The 26060-nt window shown below is 37.2% G+C and overlaps 5 non-coding genes across 5 annotated transcripts; all 5 read left to right on the top strand.

Annotated features, from left to right (window-relative positions):
- Positions 1 to 273: 273 nt before the first annotated feature.
- TRNAM-CAU (transfer RNA methionine (anticodon CAU)) lies at positions 274 to 345 on the top strand. The gene has a single exon. It is a non-coding gene; the product is annotated as a tRNA-Met (tRNA).
- A 283-nt stretch (positions 346 to 628) lies between these two features.
- TRNAM-CAU (transfer RNA methionine (anticodon CAU)) lies at positions 629 to 716 on the top strand. Its single transcript is given in 2 exon segments — positions 629 to 666; positions 681 to 716. It is a non-coding gene; the product is annotated as a tRNA-Met (tRNA).
- A 5639-nt stretch (positions 717 to 6355) lies between these two features.
- On the top strand, positions 6356 to 6427 carry TRNAM-CAU (transfer RNA methionine (anticodon CAU)). Its single transcript has one exon. It is a non-coding gene; the product is annotated as a tRNA-Met (tRNA).
- Positions 6428 to 9837: 3410 nt separating this feature from the next.
- On the top strand, positions 9838 to 9909 carry TRNAM-CAU (transfer RNA methionine (anticodon CAU)). Its single transcript has one exon. It is a non-coding gene; the product is annotated as a tRNA-Met (tRNA).
- A 235-nt stretch (positions 9910 to 10144) lies between these two features.
- Positions 10145 to 10232, top strand: TRNAM-CAU (transfer RNA methionine (anticodon CAU)). Its single transcript is given in 2 exon segments — positions 10145 to 10182; positions 10197 to 10232. It is a non-coding gene; the product is annotated as a tRNA-Met (tRNA).
- The last annotated feature ends 15828 nt before the right edge of the window (positions 10233 to 26060 follow it).

Raw genomic sequence — 26060 nt, 5'->3', positions numbered from 1 at the left:
TTGCCCAGTCCCCAAGGCCCTGTACGATGCGCTTCAATCAATGTACAGTACGATTTCCAACAAGTTGAAGGAGTAAATAAACTCATTTAACTTAGTTATATCTATTATGTAACATGGATCACTACAGATATGCGAAGCCATGAACGAAGACAAGTGCTTGGATTTGGTCACTGCGGATTGTGCTCATTAAGGATGGGACTGACAGGTCACCCAGAGTTGTTTTTTTTCTTAATGCAGAGATTAGTAATACAAGAATAAGATTTGCATGTATAAATCAGAGTGGCGCAGCGGAAGCGTGGTGGGCCCATAACCCACAGGTCCCAAGATCGAAACTTGGCTCTGATATGATCAGTAGTGGTTTCTGTAACAATTTTTATCCATTCATTTTGCATTTCATTAAACGATTATTCAACCATATTCAATTGCGCGGTCTTTTTGCAACGATGTTTTAACAGGCAAAATCCTTGAAATGTAACTCTGCTTGGTGTATGCAAAGGAGCTAAGCTAAACAAATAAAACCAGCAAATTTACTGCTCCTACTATATGCAAAAGTGTGAAACAATTAATTTTAATAATTACGCATAATTTATTTATTTTAATTGGTAGTAATACTGCTGAAATGCCTGAAGGGGTGGTGGCGCAGTTGGCTAGCGCGTAGGTCTCATAGCTATCATTGAGTAATCCTGAGGTCGAGAGTTCGAGCCTCTCTCACCCCATATTTTTCCTCCTCCTCTATAAATAGATCATTGAAATGAAATGGAACCCTCCACCGAGAGGAATGCATTGATAGATACACAGGCCACGCGTAGATGAGATCAGATTTCGTGGAAGAAGAAGAATAAATTGGCCTCTCATTTTGCTAAAAATACAAAGCAAATTACAATAAGATGGCCTACCATTCTTATGAAGGGGATGCATAATAAAGGATTGAAAGATAAGAGCTTTCCATCCCTCTAATAGATGAAATATAACTATGATAGGACACAAAAATGGGTTTCAAAGAGGAGTTTTGTAGGGCTATAACATGTCTTTGTAGGGGTGTAACATCGGGAGGTCATTTGATGGATGCTTCACTTTTGAGAACCTTGCTTTTGATTACTTTTTTTCATGTTGGTTGGTTTGGTTATGTGATCACAAGATTCTAACTTCAAATGCTTGATAGTGTATGTTTTGGATGGTTTAAAGTCTCACGAGTCTCTAGTGGTCAGTGCAATCTGACCCTAATAAAGTTCTCTTTGGGGGTTTCAATGCCTTAAACTATTGTTAGGGTGGTGGACCCTTCATCATCTACATTCTTGATGATACTATTATAGCGATTCTTGATCCACTTTCAAGGAGGGGATGTTGGTGTGCCTCCTCTAATTTGTATTGTGATTACTACTAGATAGTTGACTTCCCCAACTAGGTGTTCCTCTCATGTGTTGTCCTCAAATGAGGTCTTGAAAAGGAATGCTTCGCTCTCTCTCCTCAATTAGAAAATATGGATAATGTGATTTCTTAGGCAATTGTCCAAAGATAGGAGAAAGGTTTTCTAAATAATGTATCTTACTCCCACAAGAAGGTCAATGGTGTGAGATTTTCTAGTTCTAGGTTTTGTGTTATTTAGTTGTGTTATTTTTGGTCATGGTAGCCTTGCTACAGTTGTATTTTGGCTACTTTTATAGTTATTTCTTTGTTTTGTTTCAAAGGGCATGTGACCCTAGTTTCCCTTCTTGATGTATCAATTTAAATATGTCTTTGTTTGGGAACCATGGAATATACTTGGGCCATATGAGAAACTCTAAATATTTGGTTACGAGGCATTAGTGCTCATCTATTGAGCAAAAGAGTCCAACTAATATCTAAAACCTAAATAAATAAATAAACATGACATACAAAATAATAATGAAAATGAACACACAAAAAAAAGAAAAAATATTAAGACAAGACAAACATGGAAAACAAAATCACGTACTTATGAATGTTCACAAGGAATCAAACTAGTTAAACAAAACTATTTGTGGGACATGGAAAATAGAAACCCCTCCATTTGAGTGAGGAGTCTGACCATGGTAGCAAAAATCGTTGAAACCTTTGAAAAACATGTACTGTGGTTCGAGGTTAAGGATGATGTGAAATATCATATAGTGAAAATCCAAGCACATCTTTATCAATGCTTTGCTATTTCTAGATTAGTCTTATATCTTATTAAAATCATTTCTCCTTTGTTGGAGATACTTTGATCCCTTCTAATATACCATATAAAGTCCTAGTACTACAAATCCCTTTTGGAAATGATGATCACATCAAAATATGTGTCTTCCATGATCTTGATTTAATGTTCACAAATATGTTGAAATAATCGTCTTTTGTTGAATTCATCTCAAACGAAACATTGTCTTCTAGAAGGGGTTAGAGTTTTTGAATTAAGATTTTGATCTCTTATATTTGACTCTCCAAGTCTAAAATTAATGTTGGTTGTAAAACTTGTGTTATTGAGAGTTTTATTTTCATCATATGCATTTTTTAAATCTTGGTTTGACAAACCCTTGAGGTCTATATCTTCTTTACATATGGGATTGTCATAGTGGGCCCTCCATCATCTACAAGTTATACCTAGGTGCATACTTTTGGCATAGATATGCCACTTAAATGATCATTAATACACCCATTTTGATTGCCCCTAACACTAATAGGTGTCAAATTTGTTGTTGGCATACTCTTGGGGTATATATGCCACTTTGAATTACCATATTACTTTTTTGGCACAAAATAGGTTCATTATTGCCACTTGAAAGATCATTATCACCTTCTAAGTTTGCTTGACACTCATATATACTACTTACCGTAGCCAAAGATTTGTAGGATCCTTATGCCACTTAAGTTTGCCTACTCACAATTCTAGGAATTCGGACCATTTGAAGTTGTAAACAATAGATCTAGACACCTATCTCATGCAATTCTATCATCAACTTACCATGTTTTTCCCTCAAATGCCTATTTTCCACTTGGCTATTTGAATGACCACATTTAGGAACCTACATTATATCTTTGTTGTTAATTTGATATCATCAAATTTCTATTTTAGCCTCACTCTACCACTTAATGTTGTTGAAATAATCGACGCATGGAAATAACATGAACAATAGATATTTAGTATGATTATAATTCCATTAACCATGCACTCCCCTAGAACTTAACCACCCAACCAACTATCTCACTCCTACTTGGGCCTTACCCCCACTCTACCCCACACATGGGTACCTACTATATATAGCTTGATCTCCATCTCTAGATATAAAGGAGCAATTGTCAACCATCTAGAGTCGGGAAGTCTTCATGTGCAATGAATCTATGACCCTCTCTCAACCAAGTCCCCTATTCCTATATATAAAGGAGCAATTGTCAACCATCTAGAGTCGGGAAGTCTTCATGTGCAATGAATCTATGACCCTCTCTCAACCAAGTCCCCTATTCCTATATATATGGGAAATTAGTATACACATACAATGAAAACCATAAAATGATGATCACATGATTATATTGAGAGTGAGGGTGAATTATAATAATATATATTATTTTACTTTTTCAAGTTAACATTCATAACCATATCAATTGCATAATATAATTAGAAAGAAGAACATGAGATTTTATGTGGAAACCCTTATAAAAGAAATCCATGACAGAATATTGCCTATTGAAAACCCTCTTTGCAAGATCTGTATGCACCAACTCACAGGAGACACTAATCCCCTCAATTTGTAGGCACCAACACCCACAATTTGTAGGCACTAACCTACTAGAGGCCTAAAACCCTACAAATAAGCACCAAATTAGTGAGAGACGCCAATCTCTACTTTAGGGAAGCACCAAATTTCAAATGAATGAATATTATCCTTCTCAATTTATGTCTTCTTCAATGGATGATCAAATATTTATATGCCTTTACGAGATCTGATTATACATATCCTCTCACCCACTATTTTTTTGCAATTCTTTCAAGTCTCTCACATAAATATCATACCCATTATATGCTCATAGATACTTCATGAACTTGCTCATAAATCCTTCACAATTATGTTCATAAATTATTTATAAGTTGGCTCAATTATTCTCTCCAATATGCTTCATTTTTGCACTAGATCTGCTCAAGTTATGTTGTTATTCAAATGATTTAGCTTTTCATTTATTTTCTCACTCTATTAATTGATATATTTTGTCACTTCATACTAGATTTGATCTCTATTTTGAAATTAGCTAAGAGTCAATGTTATTGCTTTAAACAACTTTATTTTCCTTAAATCAAATTTAATTTATATACCTATGTTAGCTCTTTTATACATCTACTCAAAAACTTTTATATATGAATAATTCTTCTTTTACATCTACATATATTCCTTGTCTATATTTGAATATAGATCTCTTCTATATTTGCCTATATTCTTCTTTTATATTTGCATATACTCTTTTACATTTTTTCCATAAATTCCTCTTACAAATCTGTCATGAATCCTTCTTACAAATTTCCTTCAACCTTTCTTTAATGATCTTCCTTTTATCTTCTTTGCAAATTTACAAGTGTAAGTTTGATATAGACTCTTATTCCCACTCATGCTTTAAATGCATTTCACAAAATTCTTAATATATCTTCCCAAGCAAGGCAACTTCATGAGTGAACACACTTATTGAGATAAGAAGCAACCTTTTATAACAATGTGCCTTTTGCTAACAAAAAAACCTTCAACCTTGATCATTGCCATAAAAATAACATTATTAATTACCAATCATAAACTCTTCAATATTCATAGGTTTCTTGAGATATATTAATTGTTGCTCATCCACCATATATTATATGTGTCTTAAAAAATATTGTTTTTATTTAATCGCTGCCATTCTTATAATAAATCACAAATGCTCATTATATTTGTTGCCTTCTAATTTTTTGCTCTTCCTACATATTAATTCGTTCGTTCTTGGGTGAATTAAATACTTGGCCTCTAACATATAAAAATGTGGTCGACAAGCATGAAATAAGTGTAGTCGACCAACAATAAGTAATAAATGTTCTTCTTAAAACCTAATGCTCCTATACACATGAGGTTGACCAACAAGAATATAGTGAAGATATAATAAATGCTTCTCACAAAGTCATTCAATAATGATAATTAAAGGATGGTGATTTAGAGGCCTTTGGCTAAACGATTTACCTCATTTTCCCTTTGACATCAATGACTCTTAGTTCAATAATCTCATCCCTATTCCTCTGACATCAATGTCAACAATCTTAGACTACCAATTTCTTGTTGACATTGATGAGAACAATCTTAACACCTTTCACATCAATGACAATATGTCCAATTTAAAAGCAAATATATGCTTAGGAAACCTTGTAAAGAAAAAACTATACCCTAATGAAATCCAAGTTTCTATTATTCCAAACAATCTAGTACAATAATATAATCCACTTATCCCTCTAATAGTAGTATAACAACATAACAATACTTACAAAAAACCTTAGAATTCACCATCCCATCCTCCAATATAGAAAAAATTAGAAACGAAAAACCATCAAGTGATATCCATAACCAATAGTCAAAATCTTAGACCATGATAAAAATTCAACACAATTTATGCTTATGATCAAGAATCTAGAAATAGAATGTAACTCCTCTTACACCCATCGTACATATCATATATTCTATCACTAGTATATTTATATTTAAAAAATATAGGTAAATTATGCTGAGAGATATCTTATAATAGAAAGGAATCTGACAATAGCAGCAATATTAGTAGTATACAAGAGTTTCAAAAATATGGATGATAATAGAGTTGCTTAAGTATGGCACTCTTCCACTATCATTTGAATGTAACGGTTTAATATTGTTGGAGACAAGTGGCTAGGGTTCTATTTTATTTGGAGTAATAAAATAACACCTCCACAAAAATCAAAAGATTTCATATTTCATGCATTTACCCATCATTTGCATGTCAAATTGTTTCAAAATTGATTTTTTGTTTACAGACATTTTGATGTCATTGTAGACGCCTCTCGACATAATTATAATTAGATTGAATAAGATCCCAATATCACGTACTCTATGATTGCATTCAATATTTTTCTCCATCCACACTTTTTGTGACTTTCAATTTCAACCTTTCTATTTATTATCTTCTTACAAAATATCATAATTATCTTAAAAAATACGGACAAAATCGGGTCCAGCCCCCAAGGCTTGCTAAAGCTAGGCAAACTATCTAACTATTGCAAGTAAAGTAACATCAACGCACTCTAATACCTTACCTTAGTTATACTTCGTGATATACGAGGTCATCAGTAAAATTATTATAATGTGTTGAAATTTAATTTCAACAGATCAGAGTGGCGCAGCGGAAGCGTGGTGGGCCCATAACCCACAGGTCCCAGGATCGAAACCTGGCTCTGATATGATCAGATGTGGCTTCCGTCAGTTTTTTTGATTTTGGCACTATACTTTTAGGCGATTATGCAACCATACTCGATTTGCGCTGTCTTTTTGCAACGATGTTTAACAGGCAAAATCCTTGAAATGTTAACTCTGTTTGGTGCGTGAGCAAAAGCGTTGCAATACTGCCAAGTGAACTGAACCAAAGCTAAACAAATCAAATCTGCACATTAGTAGTTCCTACGATATGGAAAATTCTGATTTAATTAAATTTAACAAGCACGCATAACGTAATGTGTTGATTTAAAGGGCTGGTAATACTGTTACACGTTCTTCTTGTGATGTGGTGGCGCAGTTGGCTAGCGCATAGGTCTTGTAGCAATCACTGAGTAATCCTGAGATCGAGAGTTCGAGCCTCTCTCACACCAATGAAATGGTAGGGTTGGTCGGGTTTTCTTCTTGTTTTCTTGCTCAAGTTGAAGCCTTAAAATACTATGACATCTCTTTTGGTTCTTGTGATGCTTTCTAGCGTTCAATCTCTTGTCATGTAATGTGGATAGGTCATTAAGAATGTATCTCTTTTTTTTTTAGCTCATCCCTGAATTCATAATGAGGTATAAATACTTCTATGCATTTGTCCTATTATCTTGTACTACTCCACTCTCACCTTATCTCTCCAATCATCTCTCTTTATCGCTCCATTCTCACCTTATCTCTCCATTCTTTCTTCACCTCTTGTCACATCTCCTTATCTCTCCACAAAACCACCTTATCACTCCAATATGTCTTGCACAGGGATCAACCAGGCATAGCAAATAAGTTGAGGTATGAACACCTTGACAACGAACATCAATGGGGCAACACCTTCATAACACCTCACACCGCTAGCAACATGCAATCTTGTCACCAAGCGGAAGGGTTATGAACACCCCCCACAGATGATATCGCCACACAGACCAACAACAACAGCCCTGTCAACAACTGAATGGGGTACAAACACCCCCTCGTACGACATTGCCACACAAACTGTACAGGAAGCACCAATGGTTAGACCTTGGTCAACCAATCTTCTTACAAGCAATGTGAGTCAAACAAAGGACCTCCCCATTTTGGGGCTCGTGACATTACCGTCACGTTGCGGGGTGAACCACTCATTAAGAATGTATCTCATTAAATAAATTGTGCCTTAATTTATAAATTTAATTGTGTTTGGTCTTCTTTGTTTGACTTGCATAAGTGGGTGTTTAAGTATTGGAGGTCCCTATCAAAAGAAAAAATAAGTTTTACCTTTGTGCCACTTTTATTGCTATCTTTTTGCCTCATAGGCATGGAGTTGATACGTGATGGTAGGGTGTGGTTGTGGGGTGAGTGTTCCCTCTCATTGAGCCATGATTTCATTCTCTTAATCCCTTATACAGCCTCTTCATATCGTCCTAGTTTGGATAAAAACACCTATTCTCCCTCTCCCTTTATAGGAAAACTCCTATTATGAAGTTATTAGCAATTCTATTAAGTGATTTTTGAAAGTTGATTCAGTTACTTCAAACATTGCTCACATTAACTATGCCTATTTTCTAGTGGACATTAACATATCCAAGGCTCTTCCTATGGATGCCATTCTGATGGTAGAGGATAGGGATTGGAAGAACTATTAACTATGAAGCTCTTCCCTTTTGTTGTAGGTGATGCTTCACTTTCGAGCACCTTGCTTTTGATTACCCCCTTTCATGTTGGTTTAACTATGTGATGACAATATTCTATCTTCAAACATTTGATGGTGTCTGTTTTTTATGATTTAAAATATCTAGATGTTCCTCATTAGTCTTCAGTGATGGGTCAAATGTGGACCTAGTAGAGTTTTCTTTGGAGGTTTCAATGCCTTAAACTATTGTTGGGGTGGTGGACCCTTCATCATGTACATTTCTAATGATCCTATTGTAGCGATTCTTGGTCCATTTCCAGGGAGGGGGTTGTTGGTGTGCCTCCTTTAATTTGTATTGTGATTACCACTAGATAGTTGGCTTTCCCAACTAGGTAATCCTCTCACGTGTTGTCCTCAATTGACGTCTCAAAGAGGAATGCTTCTCTCTCCTCAATTAGAGAATTTAAATAATGGGGTTTATTGAACTATTGTCCAAATATAGGATAAAGATCTTCTAGAACATGTATCTTACTCTCATAACAATGTCAATGGTGTGGGATTTGCTAGTTCTAGGTTTGGTGTTATTTAGTTGTGTTGTGTTTGGTCACGCTATGGTCGTAATTTTACTACTTTTGTAGTTATGTTTTTTGTTTTGTTGTAAAGTGCACACCCTAGTTTCCTTTCTTAGTATATCAATTTAAATATTTTTCTTTCTTTGGGGACCATGGGACATGCTTGGGCTATATGATAACCTCTAAATATCTAGTTAAGAGGCATTAGTATTCATCAATTGGGCAAAAGAGTCAAGCTTATATCTAACACTTATATAAAAAACTAAAATAACATAGAAAATAATAATAAAAATGAACTCATAAAAAATAAGGAAACATATTATGACAAGACAAACATGAAAAACAAAATCACCTAATTATGAATGTTCATGAGGAAGCAAACTAGCTTGACAAAAATATTTACATGCTAGGAAAATCTCAACCCCCCCATTTGAGCTAGGAGTCTCACCATGGTAGCAAATGTCCTTGAAACCTTTGAAAAACATGTATGATGATCCGAGGTTAAGGATGATGCAAAAGATCATGTAGGGAAAATTCAAGCCGGTCTTTGTCAATGCTTTGTTAATTAGAGTAGTCTTTTATCTTATTGAAAACTATTCTCCTTTGTTGGAAATATTTTGATCCCTTCTACTATACCTTGTAAATTCCTACTACCACAACTTCTCTTTAAGAATAATGATCACATCAAAATAGGTGTCTTCCATGATTATGATTAGATGTTCACATATAAGTTGAAATAATTGTCTTTTGTTGAATTCACATACAACTAATCATCTTAACCGTTTTTGAGGTGGTTGTAGTTCATGGTTGTTGAGGCATCTTCAAGTAGGTATTAGACACTTTTTGACATTTGAGTATATAACAAATCTCATAGTGTGTGTTGTTACTCTCTAGATCCCAGAACAATAGCTATTAGCACTGGAATTACATAAGAAAAAACAAAAAAATAATCAAAAACTAATGTACCGTTTAGAATACGTGGATGTGCAAAATTAGCTTTAACGACTAATGATATACTTTCCTTGGAAAAAATAATTAGTTTAATTTGTCACTTGAAAAAGCGAGTACAATGTATTTGGATTTGGTCATTGGTGATTATGTTATTTTCATTTGAACGAAATGAAACGTCTAACACATTTTCTTAATCGGCAAGCTTGCACTGAAATGCTTTCCATGGAAAAATAATCTTTAAATAAAATGTTTATACTATTTTCAACAGATCAGAGTGGCGCAGCGGAAGCGTGGTGGGCCCATAACCCACAGGTCCCAGGATCGAAACCTGGCTCTGATATATCAGTAGTGGCTTCCGTAGCAATTTTTACTCAATTCATTTTGCACTTCATTAAGCGATTATGCAACCATATTCAATTGCGCCGTCTTTTTGCAACGATGTATTCAAATCAAATCAGCACATTTACTGTTCGTTCTATCTGCAAAATTGTGATTTAATTAAATTTAGTAAGGCATGCATTCATTTAAAGGAGTGGTAAGACTCTTGTAAATTTTAGTCTGCAAAATGCTTCAAAGGGGTGGTGGCGCAGTTGGCTAGCGCGTAGGTCTCATAGCTATAACTGAGTAATCCTGAGGTCGAGAGTTCGAGCCTCTCTCACCCCAATTTTTTATTGTTTTTTACATACATCTTAAATAAATTGGACCCCTCCACCAAGAGGAATGTATTGGATATACAGAGCACGCGTAAATCAGATAAGATTGTATGGAATTCTTGGGCTTCCCCAACACGAGGAAGAATAAATAACCTTGACTGACCTCTCACTTTGCTTAAAAAACACATGGAAGAGATGTATGATAAAAGAACAATGCTAACTACAAGAAGACAAACCGCACTCTTTCACTTTCATTAAAGATGTAACAATTTCATATTAATTAAATAATGCTTATAGAGAAAGTGAAACATGCATGCTTTTTTACCTGTCATCTACACGTCAAATTTATTCAAAATCTATTTTTTGTTTACGAATATTTGTATGTCATTGTAGATACCTCTCAACATAATAAGGAGGAATGATGTTGTTTATTCTCCTGTTTGTTACATGAACTCTAGTTCCAAATAACATTATTAAGTTATGTGGTAATGCAGATTCAGGCAATTTGAGATCTTTACACATTATGATTGGTTTGACACACTTCGGCCTATGATTAGGGGCTTCAAGATGTGGATGATAAAATCTTGCCGGGTGAAATGATGGTGGTTTCTTCTAGTCTTGTTGTTCAAGTTGAAGCCTTAAATATTAGAGATTTGCTTCCGAGGGATCTAAGGTTTGTTGTGCATGGCACCTTGTTTGGTTCCTGTGATGCTTCCTAGTACTTAGCTCCCCTTGTCTTGTAATGTGGATAGGTCATTGAGAATGTATCTCATTATGTTGATTGTGCCTTAATATATAGGCCCTCTTTGCTTGACTTGCATAAGTGTGTGTTGGAGTCATAGAGGTCCCTCTCAAAAGAAAAGAAAAGAAGCTTTACCCTTGTCCCAAAGGGTCTTTTATTGCTAGATTTATTTCCCACATAGGCTTGGAGTTGATATGTGATAGTAGGTTGTGATTATAGGGAAAGCATTCTCTTTCATCAAGCCGCAATTTCCTTTTTTTAATCCCCTTATATAGCCTCTTCATATCTTACTAGTTTGGGTCAAATTATCCAATCTCCCTCTTCATTTCTAGGAAGACTCTTATTATGAAGCCATTAGCAATTGTATTGGGTGATTTTTAAAAGTTGATTCACTTACTTCAAACAAATTGGTCACACTAACTATGCATATTCTCTAGTGGACATTAACACCTCCAAGGCTCTTCTGAGGAGGTTAATTTGATGGTAGAGGATAGGCCTTAGACTTAGGAACTATTAACTATGAAGCTCTTCCCTTATGTTTTAGGCAATGCTTCACTTCCAAGCACCTTGTTTTTTTATTTCTCATTCATGTTGGTTTAGCTATGTGATCTGACAAGATTCTCTTTGAACAAATGCTTGATACTGTATGTTTTTGATGGTTTGAAATCTCAAGATGTTTCTCATGAGCCTTTGGTGGTGGATACAATGTGGCCCTAGTAGAGTTTTCTTTGGAGGTTTCAATGCCTTAAGCTATTGCTGGGGTGCTGGACCCTTCATCATTTGCATTCCTAATGATCCTATTGTAGCAATTCTTGATCCTCTTTAAGGGAGGTAGGTATCAATGCGCATCTTCTAGTTTGTATTGTGATTTCCACTAGATAGTTGGATTCCTCAACTAGGTGCTCCTCTCATATGATGTTCTTGATTGAGGTCTCAAAGATGGATGCTTTTCTCTCTCCTCAATTAGAGATCTAGATAAAGTGGCTTCTTATATTATTGTCCAAAGATAGGAGAAAGGTCTTCTAGAAAATGTATCTTATTCCCATGCCAAGGTCAATGGTGTGAGATTTGCTAGTTTCAGGCTTGGTGTTATTTTAGTTTTGTTTGTTCATCTAGTAGCCTTGCTACAATTGCATTTTTGCTACTTTTGTAGCTATTTTTTTTTTGTTTTTGTAAAGGACATGTGACCTTAATTTCCCTTCTTAATATATCAAAAATATTTGTCTTTGTTTGATGACCATAGGACATACTCAAATCATATGAGAACCTCTAAATATCTGGTCAAGAGGCATTACTCTTCATCTATTTGGAAAAAGAGTCAAGCAGCTTATATCTAACACATAAATAAAAAACTAATGTAACCTAGAAAATAATAATGAAAATGAACACACAATTTAAGGAAACTAATAATAATGAGATACACACAAAAAAACCAGAATCGCCTACTTATGAATGGTCACAGGGAAGCAAATTAGTTTGAGAAAACTATTTATAGGCTAGGAAAAATAACAACCCCTCCATTCGAGCTAGGAGTCCAACCATGGTATCACACATCCTTGAAACATTTGACAAACATGTATGGTGATCCAAGGTTTACGATGATGTGAAAGATCATGTAGTGAAAATTCAAGTAGGTCTTTGTCAATGCTTTGTTATTTAGATTAGTCTTGTACCTTATCAAAAGCTATTCTCCTTTGTTGGAAATATTTTGATCCCTTCTAATATACCTTGTAAGTTCCTACTACTATAACTCCTCTTTAAAAATGATGATCACATCACAATATGTGTCTTCCATGATCATGATTGAATGATTGTTCACATATATGGTGAAATAATTTATCTTTTGTTGAACTCATCTCAAATCAAACATTGTCCTCTAGAAAGGGCTAGAGTTGTTGAATAAAGATTTTTATCTCTTATATTTGACTCATCAAGTCCAAAGTTAATGTTGGTTATTGAACTTGTGTTATTAACATATTTATTTTCATCATACACACTTTTTGAATCTTGGTTTGACAAACCCTTGAGGTCCAAATCTTGTTTTAAGTATGTGATCATCATCATAGTGAACATGTTGATATTAGGCAAAAAAATCTACAAATACTCCTTATATTCATATGATTGTTTACCTTGGGTTAACTCAACTTATTCAACTTCATTATGATAATTTGCTTTAGTAAATCCAACAACAAAAAATGAAATAATTAATTTATCATTTTTGTTTGTGTAGTCACTATGTGCGGGAAATGTGGGCGACATAAACATAAAAGTCTAGTTTCAAAGTGTCCACACACCAATGAGACTCTTGGTGCAAGTTATAAGAGCTATATTGAATAGCTCAACTTCCCAAGGGGTATCCCATTGTTCTCTATCTCATAGGATTCCTAAGGTCTCACTCTCGCTCTCAGATCATTGAGCAAAGTGGCTTAGGAATGACAACTTCAAGAACAAGTGATGTTTGCTTATAAGTATGAATGCATTCCTACAACATTTATAATATTGAAACTAGAATGATTTAAACTAATATGAATACGATGCTATGATAAAGATTAGTAATCCCATCCTAACAAGATATACTAGTCTAAGATGGATATGCTATGATATTAAAAATGCTTCTAAATGTTTAATGTGTTTTTAACAAAGAGAGGCTAGATGCTTAGTAAAAATGACTATAAATTAGATGCATGAAAGATTTCTCTATCAAAATGAGAGAATGAGAGCTCTACTTATAGGGAAAATAGGGCAATGGATGGTCAAGAATGGATAATCTTAACAAGGGCCAAGATTGAAAGTTAATCAATCCATGTTAACAATTCTCACCAATGAAATGGTGACAATTTTCAACAAGAGGTTGCTTGAGAGGAGATGAAAGAAGCATTAAATGCTTGAGAAGACATGGAGGTTACCTTAGGAGGTAAGGGTTAAGGCTAGACTAGGGTTATCCAATGGATAAAGCTTTTACCCAAGGGGTAAACTCTTGTGTAAGGGTTAAAGGGATAACCAAGGTTAAAGCCATTAATACTTGATGAGACCCTTGGGTTAGATGAGGGTTGAGTTAGAGAGAAAGTCTCTAATCATGCAAGAAGGTTGAGTTAACCATTAATGGTTATGTAAGAGCTTTTAATGTTTTGGAAGACTTTGAGGGTTAACTTGTTGAGGACATAAAGACTTTAATGGTTTTCAAAGACTTTGGAGGATTTGAGAAGTGACTTCCCTTTTCTTAGGATTGTGACAATATTTAGGAGATGGATTAGGCTAAATTGGAATTGATTAGAAGAATCTAGAAGGGGATTAAGGAGGCAAGTGGGAGATGTAGGATAATGCAAGTGGGGGATTTAAATAAATAAATTAGATTTATTTATTTGCAAGGATTAATTTAATTAAATGTAAATTTAATTAAAAAGGGAGAAAGGGGAATTAATTAAATAAAGTGAGTTATTTAATTAAAGGTTAGAAAAGGCTTAGGTGAACTTAATTAAATAAATTGAGTAACTTATTTAATCAAATAGATGAATGCAGAGAAATTAATTAAATAGAATTTAATTAATAAGGGGAATGAGGTTTAAAATGAATATTAAATGTTCACTTAGGAAAGTGGTCAGATTTATACGTCTACATTTTGCCCCTCTTTGAAGTGACGTGTGTGAACATGTTGATTCAAAGAAATTTTTTTGGATATGCTATCAAAATTTGTCGATATGATGTTGTGTGTCGAGATATCGATATGATGCCCCATAATTGATGAACTTTATTAATGATGCCTCCTCGGGAGATGAATCAAGGATTTTGAAAATTTGTTCGATTGGATGAGTGTTTTTGAATTAATTGCTTGTTTAGAATATTTTGACCGTGTTGAATGCATTTTATTGATTCATCTCTCGAAAATGATGTTGATAAGATTAAAAATGAAAAAGTGAGGAAAAAACATACCCCACTTATTAACCTTGTTGACTTTTACCCTATAAAAAGGTAAAAAGTGGTTTGAGTCTTATCATTTGCACATTTGTCTCCTTGTGATTGTGACATTTTAGATCTGACGAAGATGCCAGTGTCATATGCTTCGCACCGATCTAAGCGCGTTCGTCGATACTGTTAGACACAATGCACCACTGAGAGGGGGAGGGAGTGAATCGGTGGTTCTCATTTTTTTCTCATTGGCTATCCAATCCAAGCATATTGGTTATTGGATCTAACTATTAACAGACTTACCGGCTAGTGAGGAGACTAACTTAAATGCAAACACACTCACAAGGGGACATCACATAACACCAACATATACGAGGAAAACTCAAGATGGGAAAAACCTCGGTGAGCAATGCTGCTGGAGTCTACTGCTCCAATCTAGCCTCATAGTCAAACATTTGTTACAATGTTTAGGGAACCAACCAAAGGAGCTATGAACCCTACTTGATTTATGGGCTACAACCCAAAGGAACTACAATCCCTAATTTAGGGCACCAACCCAAGGAGCTACAACCCCTACCTGATTTATGGGCTAGAACCCAAAGGAGTTACAACCCCTGCACCGAGCTACAACTCAATGGCCACAAAGTAATCTTAAATATAAAAGTAGTAATCTGGTTACAAGTGAATCTTGTAAAAACTCAATACAAACTTCCTTGCCGGTGAGATATCTTCTCTGCAACACTGACTCACTTCTCCTGATGCTTTTCACCTACTGCTTCTCTGTCGGTAAACTCTACCAATACTCTTCTTCCACTTATCTTTCTCTGCTCGATCTCCACCTTACTCACTACTCTTCACTAGTTCTACTCTCTGTGAGTATTCCTTCTACCTTCTCTGCAACCTCCTTCACTTCTACTCTACTGGTGTGAACCCTATTGGTTCTTCTCTCCAGCCGGTTGAATGCTTCAACCAAGTTCTCTCTCACTCTCTCACTCTCCTCTCAGATGCTCATTGAGCACTTAGCTGACTTGCTCTACTTGCAGAAGTCTTCCACTTCACAATAGCTCAATATCCTTCTATTCAGCAGCAACAAACAATCTCTTTCACCTTCATACTTATAGGCTCGTTTTCCTGCCAAAACCAATTCAAAATCTGGGTGGTTAAGGTTTCCTCACCATCCTCGAGGCAAACCAAATCCAATCAAATCCTTCTCAATTTGATCTTCCTGACATCCATCTGCACATGTCTGCCATCAACGCGCCTTCCAGAACATGCCTTCCTTCTTTAGCAACCTGTATCAATCTGTCAACTAACTTCATGGTCAATCACCATTAACGGCGTGATGGGTTGCTACACCTACTTTGATCTTCTCGATCAAACTATCCTCGATTCTCTATCGTCCATTTTATCTTGAGCCATGCACCTCTACAACTTCACCTCGAGTTTCACAGTCTCCTTTAATGTCAACCAACTCTATACCTACCCCGTCGGTGTACATTCCATCTTCATATGATGCAGGTACACCACGTTGACTTCATGTCAGTTCACATAGGAGCATCGATCAAACATTCTACCGGTTCCTCCTTTATACCAATTTACTAACCCTGTCGTTATCTAACATTTTACCGGTTCAATCATCATGTTTGCACTCATCTTGAACTATCGATGGAACTCCCAAACCAGTCTCCAGTCTTGTCAATTCATAACATGCACATTCCACAAAGTGGTGGTCTTTTGGAACTAGACCTCATCCATATTACCGATAGACTTACATACTGGTAAGCACTCTTGATGACACCATGTCATCAACCTTCACCAGACTCCATCTTCAGTCAGGCCATTCTTCATCTATCTGTATCTGCTTAGCCATGCCTTCTCCCTGATCAACTCAGACCAAGTTCCTATCGGTTTGTCATGTTGACAAACACTTCAAACTTCCTCTGTACTGACATTTCAACATGCCTTCTCTGTCGGTCCAGTGCATAACCCTGATCTCATGCACTTAGAGCATTCCTTCAATTCATTGGTAGATCCGGTGTTCTGCAACACAAGGTGATATCCAAGATATCATATCTCATACTCCTTCATAGCAGTGTTGCACATACATCTCTTCTATCGATGTTCATCCCATACCAGTTGACATCAATGACAACACAATGCCAATAAATACCAGAAGCCCACCGTGTATGGCCCACCTGTAAGTGATCCAAATCTTGCCATGTTTTTTATTGATTTTGCCTGTTTTGATCACGTTTTTTATTTTTTGGTTTAAAATTTGTCATTTTAGCGCATAGATTTACTTCCATAGCGCATGTGATAGACAAGATAGCGCGTAGGGTAAACCTAGGTAGGTTAGCGTCCAAGTAGCTTTCTGCAACATGTCAGTAGGTTAGGTTAGCGTGTAGATCATTTTAGCACATAGGGTTAGCAAAAAGGCTCATGGGGTAGATAGAGTAGCGCGTCGGGTAGATTAGCGCATATGGTTAGCAGGGTAGCGCAATGGTGGAACCAGTTAGCGCATAGGAGGTTTTAGCACATAGAGTAAAGTTTCTAGTGCATTGGAGGAAAAGGATAGCGCATAAGTAGAAAGTTAGCGCGTAGGAGCCCTGGTTTAGCGCATAGGGTCCAAAATGGGGAAAAAGGCTTGGAAGGATGCATTGTGAGTCAAGATAGATGAGATAGATGGCTTAGGGGTTGATACACACCTGCCGAGTGTTTTGAGATGGGTCTTGAGCCAATGTTTTGCCTGTTGTGATGATGTCCAATTTCTGATATGATGATTTGGAGTCTATTGAAATTGCTTTCGATATGGAGTGCCAAGCTGATTGATTATTTTGATGAGGATCCTGATTTTCTTTTGATGTGGATCTGTAATTTTTGCCTTGCAATATGAATTTGATGTCCAATATGAGTTCCGATTCTTGATTTCTAATATGATTCCTGATTTGATGCTTGTGATATGGGTCTTTTGATTTTCGATATGGGTCTTTGATGTTTCTTTCAATATGAGTCATGATTTGATGCTTTGCATTATGGGTCTTGATTTTCGATATGGTTCTTAATTTTTGATATGGTTCCTGATTTTTGATATGGGTCCTAATTTTTGATATGGTTCCTGATTTTCGATATGGTTTTTTGATGCTTCTTTCGATATGTTTCTTGCGATATGGGTCTTTGATTGATGTTGTGCGCTTGAGATGCTTCATTGTTTCAAGTTGATTTTGTTTTGATTGGATATATCGGATAGATGTGGGAACTGATGATGGACATTTGTTGTTTTGCAGGCACAACTTGGCATGCTTCAGTCTCGAGAGAGGTTTCCGAGACCATGATCATTGATTTCGCGTTTATCATAGGCTAATAGAGATGTGATTTAGAGATACGGTTTATCATCCTTACTAGAAATGCCTCGGTATATCATTAACCGGGGTTTGTTCACAGCTTTGGCAGAGAGGTGGCATAGTGACACGAACACCTTCCACTTGGCTACGGGCGAGATAACAATCACACCAAAGGACTATTATCGCATTTTGTGGATTCCTATAGTTGGGGCCTTGTTTCCATATGAGCAAACTGAGGAGGGTGGAACAGTGTCTCTCCGTCGCATCTTCCAGGATGATCAGATCAGTGGATATGAGATCCCCTGGCAGGAGTTTGTGGATTTTGATTATGCTCTGCTGCCCTCGGTACTAGTAGGTTTCATTGGTGGATTTCTGTGTCTCGATTGTAGGTCGAAGGGACTAGCTGTGGGATGGGGATTGGTGCTAGAGGATATGGTCACACAGGGATGCAGGTTCGCGTGGGGGTCATATATTTCATCCCACCTTTACAGAGAGCTTCACCAGGTGTTGTATCTAGGATACATGAGTTTATCAGCTGGGGTGACATTACTATAGGTGTGGGCATGGGAGCACCTTCCTGTAGTGAGGCCACTTGCAGATAGGGATAGGCCAGTTGGGCGAGCGTATGCTTATGGATATACAGGTATAGTTGTCCAGTGGAAGCTGGGCAAACTAGAGCATTGGCGGAGGGTACTGGATGACATCGATACAGTCATTTGGAGACCGTATATGGATTGTGAGGTGTGGACTGAGGATAGGATAGACATGCCCTATGTTTATATGTCGAGATACCTGATCAGGCGGATGCCCTTTATTATTGAGTGATTCTTGCTCAGTCATGTTCAGCAATAGTATGGGAGACAACAGGGGATGCCATAAGGAGTGTGTTTGTATGCTCGTCGGAGACAGGATGTGCCTAAGTGCAGACCCATTGTAGATAGTGTAGCAGCAGTAGAGGAGTATATGACACTAGTAAGCCAGATCTAGGATTATGGATTTGGGGTTGTTGATGCTGGGATGACAGAGAGTCTGCAGCGTACTTTGTGGCACATGCAGTGGCGCAAATATCTGATCCACCAGAGATGCTACCTGCCTTTGATGATGATGAGGATGAGCAGCCACGGAGGCGAGGGGGAGCCAGACAAAGAGATGAGGAGGGAGATGAGGTAGGGGATGGAGGTGGAGATGATGGAGGAGGTGGTGGAGGAGGAGAAGATAGAGGAGGCAGTGGATTAGATGGAGGATGAGGGGGAGATAGAGGGAGAGGAGGAGGGCTTATTCTTGGTGCTAGTGGGGTTGGTAAGGTAGGTGCAGTGCTAGCGGTGGTGGGTAGTATAGAGGATGTTAGGCGACCCACCCAGAGGAGGAGATCTGATGTTCTACCTCCATTGGTGCCTCATACAGGGATAGGTATGGGTGGTATCATGACATAGGTACCCATTAAGAGTAGGGTACCCACCCATCGATAGGACTCACAAATTAGAGCCGTACAGGTCATAATGTAGGAGCTACATGCACATGTGCTAGCACAATAGTGCCAGATTAACAAGATTATGGCAGAGCGGGATACAGAGAGACAATGCCAAGGCCGGGTAGAGGATCTTGTTGAGAGATTGGAGAGAATGACAGGTGGTGCCCCGATGCGAGACACGCTAAGGGAGATATGATATACGACCATGGAGGCTGAGTACTACAAGCGTCTATATGAGGAGGTGGTCTGTAGAGATCACAGAGCTCCTAGCTATACATCCAGTCGATCTGCTCACAGTCATACGGGGACATAGAGTAGAGGTGTTACGGGGCTTGACCGATGTGATCCACCTAGTGGAGATCTAGGGGTTGGGACATCTACTGCAAGACCGTCAGCCTCAGGAGATGGTCATACTTGAGAGACTTGTCTCTGTTGTATTTTGATCATTTTGTTGTATTTTGATAGACATGATATCCCTTGTACATTTCGACCATTTTTGAGATATATATATATATATATATATATATATATATATATATATATATATATATATATATATATATATATATATATATATATATATAGCACTGATTTTATCTGATCCACATGTGTTATTGATGATGATTGATGATATGCATTGATATGATGATTCTATGATGATGATGTGATGCTTAGATAATGATGTTCTTGATTTTGATGATGATGTATGATATATGATGAGATGAGAATGTGATGATGTATTGCTTACTGTGATTTATGAGATGTATCTTGAAAATGAGATGTATGATAATGATTATGATGTGAGACTAATGCAAGATTAAATGATATGCAACTAAATGAACAGTTTAATTCTGTTATTGTCATTCCTATTAGTCACTTGTTTGTTTTTTGTTTTTGTTTGTCATCATTGAGCTTTTGATATGTTGAAAGTTTATACAAGCATAATGGTATAATTGAACCATAATGACCTGAGTGAAACTTACATGGATTTTGATATTGCAAGGTGGCACAAGTGTCTAGGTATAATTGAACCAAGATGACCTAAGTGTTGCTTGCATAAAACAGACAAGAGTTAACAATTTGTATGCGCAAAGTGGAACAATGTCTTCAATGATATGTTTTCAATCATGTCTTGAGACAATATTTGCATAGTACAAATGATTGCCTCACAGACAGAAAAACAAAAAAAATAAAAAAATATTAGATTCCTTCATTGCTTCGCTAGCTCAATGCATCCTCGAGTAGCTCGGGAGATCCAATGATTCAAAAATACAAAATAGTCAAAACTTCATGCTAGATGTAAACAAATTACAATTCAAAAAATCATCCATCATGTGTGTGTTATAGTTGTAGCTGGATAATGGTCTTGTTTTCTAGCCTGATGAGTAGTTGTTGACATTGTTTCCTTAGCATGCTGCAATCCTTGTTGTTTGTTTTCAGAATGGTTAAAGCGAGAGGAATATTTCCCCTAGTTACAGTTATCTATCGATGTGGATATACATGTTGATCACCAAGCCATGGTGGGATATGATATGGATAAGCATATTTGGATAATCAAGGTCAGTGACTACGCTAAGTATGTTTGGGATAATGTTACGTAAATAAGTGTTGGGCGATAGCCATTAGATGAGACTTGGATGGATGTAAAAGATATGAGTACTGATAGATAGAGGAGTCCATCTCTCACAAATAGCGCCTGTTGCCAGGTTTTTACTACTTGGTTTTATTGCACTTTTTTGTTTTGTTTTTGATTTTTTTGTATTTTTTTTATTTTTGCCTTTTTCGTGCATTGGACGACTCATGTGTATGATTTATTTTGATGGATACTATTCGTTGGTTCGTCGAGCACATTCCCTTCTGAGGTTGCTAACTGATAGGTGCCTGATCCATAGGCTGATAGGATGACAAAAGGACCCAACCAGTTAGGTTCAAACTTCCCCTTCTTTTCTCGATCCTGTTGATTTATGGGATTTTCCTTTAGTACAAGATCACCGACTTTGAAAGCCCTAGGGATGACTTTATGATTGTATCTCCTGCATATTCGCTACTGGTATGCTTTGAGATGATCATAGGCATGTTGTCTTTTTTCATCTAGAAGCTCTAGTTCATGTAATTTGTTGACTCAATACTCCTCATCTGGTATGAGGCCCTTGAAAGATACTCTGAGAGATGGAATTTCTACCTCAAGAGGCAGAATTGCTTCTGATCCGTACACCAATGAATATGGCATAGCCCGTGTAGGTGTCTGAATGCTAGTCCTATATGTCCAGAGTGTTGGATTGAGTTGTACATGCCAATCTTTGCTCGCATCATTTATTGTTTTCTTGAGGATTTTCAAGATTATTTTATTTGATGCTTCTGCTTGACCATTCCCCTGTGGGTAGTAAGGTATAGAGAAGCGATGTTGGATTTTGAATCTTTCACATAGCTCTCGTACATCTTGATTTTTGAAAGGATGCCCATTGTCTGTGATGATGGAACTTGGAATGTCGTATCTGCAAATGAGATAATTGAGAATAAATGAGGCAATCTATTTTCCACTTACTGTGGTCATCAGGACCGCTTCAATCCACTTTGTGAAATACTCTGTTGCAGTGATAATGAACTTGTGTCCATTTGAAGAGGAAGGATGGATTTTCCCTACTAAATCAAGTCCCCATTGACAGAAAGGCCAAGATGTTGTAAATGACTGCAACTCCTGTGCTGGTGCATGGATAAGATTGCCATGAATTTGGCACTTAGGACATTGCTTTGCAAATTGATACGAGTCTTTCTCCATTGTCAGCCAGTAATATCCCATTCCAAGAAGTTTCCTAGCGAGAGTAGGACCACTTGAATGCATACCATAGATACCCTTGTGAATCTTGTGTAATACAAAGTCAGATTCATTGCGATCAAGGCAACAAAGAAGAGTACCATCTAGAACTCGATGGTAAAGTGTGTCAGTAGTTAAGGTATAACGGGTGGCTTGCCAGATGAAGCTATGTTTTTGGTTGTGAGATAGGTCAAGTGGAAGGGTATTGTTCTTAAGATAATCATAGATTGTCCCACATAGAGGGGAGTCTGAACCGGTTAAGGCATAGATGACTTGGGATGCAAAATTGTCATAGGCTGGAGAAATCAGTTGCTCTACTAGGAACTCATAATGACTCTGTTTCTCTAGAATTTGCAATAGTGAAGCGATATTGGTCATTGCATCGGCCGCTCTGTTGTCCAACCTTGGTATTTGCTCGAAGGTGATGTGTAGAAAGTACTATTTGAAATCATCCACCATTCTCTTATAGGGCATTAGCTTATCATCCTTTGTCTGATATTCATCATTGATTTGATTGATGACTAATTGAGAATCCCCATAGACTCTCAATTATGTGATTCTCCATTCCACAACCATTTTGATTCATGTGACCATGGATTCATACTCAATGATGTTGTTGGTGCATGGAAACATCAATCTACAAGATCATGGGATGGTGTGCCCTTTTGGAGTGACAAACAAGATGCCAACACCCGATCCATGTTGGGTATAGGATCCATAAAAGTACAAGGTCCATTGCTTGGGTGTGACAGTAAGGACATCCATGTATGGAAATTCCACCTGCATTGGTTGTTTATTTGGTAGTGGTGCTTCAGCTAGTTAATCTACAATTACCCGTCCTTTGATAGCCTGACGCTCTGTGTACTAGATATCAAACTCACCGAGAATCATGACCCATTTAGCCAATTGGCCTGTAAGAGCTGCTTTGCTAAGTAAATACTTGAGAGGATCAATTTTTGCTACTAGCTTGATTGTATGGGCTAGCAGGTAGTGATGGAACTTTTGAGAGGTGAATACCACAGCTAAGCAAGCCTTCTCAATGAATTTATAGTTTGGTTCATACTCATTTAATGTTCTACTAATGTAATATATAGCTCTTTCCTTACCTTCCGGATCCTCTTGTGCTAGCAATGCCCCCATTGATACTTCAGTTGTTGATATGTAGAGAATGAGTGGCTTGCTCGCTATTGGTGGTACCAAAACTGGCAGATTCATTAGATATTGCTTGAGTTGGTAGAATGATTCCACACACTTGGCTTCCCATATGAAAGGTATGCTCTTATGTAGCAGATGATTGAATGGTAGACTTTTATCTGCTAGTTGGGCTATGAATTGCCTGATAGACTGCAACCGTCCTTGTAGAGATCTAAGTTGGCTAATGTTCCTGGGAGGTGGCATCTCCATGATGGCCTGTACCTTCACTGGATCTACTTCAATGCTCTTTGCAAACACAATGTAGCCTAATAGTTTGCCTGATGTGACCCCGAAGACACACTTCTTAGGGTTTAGTCTGACATTGAACTATTCCAATCTTTAAAAGATTTTATCTAATATGCCCAGATGTTCTACCCGGGTGAATGATTTAGCCAGTAAATCATCCACATAGTCCTTCATGAAGGTATGCATCATATCATGGAAGATTATCGTCATGGCTCTTTGATAAGTTGCCCCAACATTCTTTAAGCCAAAAGGCATGAAGTTCCAACAATACATTCCCCATGGACAAGTGAACGCAATTTTATCTTGATCCTCTGGGGCAATTTTGATTTGAGTATAGCCAGAGAAACCATCCATTATTGATAACATTGTGTGACCTGTTGTTAAACCCACAATTATGTCAATGCTGGCCAAAGGAAAGTCATCCTTTGGACATGCTTTGTTGACATCTCTAAAATCTGTGCATATTCTAATGCTTCCGTCAGGTTTTGAAATTGGTACAATGTTTGAAATTCATTCAGCATAGTCTATAGGTCAAATGAATACGACGTCTAATAACCTCTTTAGTTTAGCTTTGACCAACAATTCCACATGCAGGTTCATCTTTCTTAATTTCTATTTGACCGGCTTAGCTCCTGGAGAAATGGACAAATGATGCATAATTAGGTTCGTATCTATTCCCGACATATCGACATAGGACCAAGAAAAAATTATTTGCTTTTCTTTAAAGAATTTGATAAAATCTGGTTGCTCTTCTTCTGTCAATGATTTGGCAAGGTGTATGGCTTTGACTGTTGTTTCTGTACTGATGTTTACTGATTGAGTGGGCTCAATCAATATGGGTGACCTCTCTTGATAGTGATCAGGAAGAGTGTCAAGTCTCCCATCCTTAGGTGCCTCAAAAAGGTTTTCACCTATAGATGCATCCTTTATTTTTACTTTTTTGTGATCTAATACTTCCATTGACTGGTTTTTAGTATTAGACCCTTTGTTTCTTTCATTTTTGTGACTGAGACTTGGTACTCCCCTGATTGCAAATATCCTTATTTTGTTCACTAGTAGAGCACATTTTTGGATTGACTGTACATAGATACTGGACAATGGATTCATCATCTGAGAAAATAGGTATATCATGGTGTTCAGGTTCTTCCCAGTCTATCAAATCAAGAAATATGAGCGGTAGAGAGTCATTTGGGGGGTTGAGATTGGTTGCGGTAAGTGTCATGATAAAGGTAGTATTATAGTTGTTTGGGATGCTGGTTAGGTTTATGATATTGTCAAGGTCTTCGATGGTATCATCTTTGATATAGACTTGTTTGTATTGTTGCTGCTCATTCTCCTTAGCCTCATAGATATGTCATGGTCCGAATTCAAGTGATCGAGACTCTGTGACTAGTCCCTCCTGAGAAAGGGGTGTGAGTGAATGGATGGTACCTACCTCGATATCTTCAATAACATCTGAACAACTACCCCATTCATATTCATTAGAATCAGTTTTAGAAGTATTGTCCCAAAGTCTCTCACTACTTCTAACAGGTATGTTGTAGGGTGAGAAAAGATCTCTAACAATTTATACCAGTCTTGTAGTTTTTTCTGATTTAGAATCGAAGCCTGTTTGTATCATTTGCATTTGTTCATACATTGTTTCTCCTCAGGGAGTAGGAACTTCTTCAGGTGGTGACTCTGCCTTGATTTGAATAGGTTCTTGCACATGATGCACTTTATTATAAGAGGCTTCTTCCCTTTGAATGACCAGTTCCTCTTGTCGTTTCTCTTTTTCTTGCCATTTCCTTGTCGTTTCGGTTGCTTGGTGTAGTGCTTCTTGCCATGAGTTTTCATTGTATTTCTTCTTTGCTTTCCACTGAGGTTTATGATACTTATTTTGTTTTTGCCTAGGTGGTATACTATGTCCATATCCCAGTCTTGTTTTGTCTCGTGAAAATTTTGAAGGAGGTTGTAGAGGTTCTGTAATGCCTTCTCGATGCTTGCATATAGGTCCTTTGCCATTGTATCCCATCAGTTGCATGATCTGGAATCCTTTTCCATATTGTTGTGTCGGTATGGCCACCTCTAGGGTAGTAGCTCTGACCTCTTCCTCATCCTTGTATAGCCAACTAAGGATGTCT

Source organism: Cryptomeria japonica, chromosome 10 (assembly GCF_030272615.1).
Source record: "Cryptomeria japonica chromosome 10, Sugi_1.0, whole genome shotgun sequence".
NCBI lineage: Eukaryota > Viridiplantae > Streptophyta > Pinopsida > Cupressales > Cupressaceae > Cryptomeria > Cryptomeria japonica.
Note: the sequence above shows the minus strand (reverse complement) of the source record. Positions and strands in the feature narration are given on the sequence as shown.